This window comes from Sphaerodactylus townsendi, unplaced genomic scaffold (assembly GCF_021028975.2).
Source record: "Sphaerodactylus townsendi isolate TG3544 unplaced genomic scaffold, MPM_Stown_v2.3 scaffold_25, whole genome shotgun sequence".
Lineage (NCBI taxonomy): Eukaryota > Metazoa > Chordata > Lepidosauria > Squamata > Sphaerodactylidae > Sphaerodactylus > Sphaerodactylus townsendi.
In genome coordinates this window covers 225,934-226,237 of record NW_025950418.1, presented here as the reverse complement: position 1 = coordinate 226,237, position 304 = coordinate 225,934, and positions in this window count along the sequence as shown.

Here is a 304-nt window from a genome sequence, read left to right as displayed (position 1 = left end):
CCTAGATAATGTATCCTAATTCTGGGCCTAGACTGCTTGAATCAAGCAAGGAAGATGACTCACCATTTATTGAAAGTGGTCCCATTGACCCATTTCCAGGGCTGGCTTAGATTTCTTAAGAGACCAATCCAGTGGTCAGCTGGACCTTTGTAACGCTTCATAAAATCCTTCAGAAAAGAAAAAGTGGATGTAACTGTTACCAAAGCAAGTTCAGACAGGTTCCATTTTCATTTATTTATTTATTATTTATTTGTTACATTTATATACCGCCCTCCCCGAAGGCTCAGGGCGGTTTCCATCAACA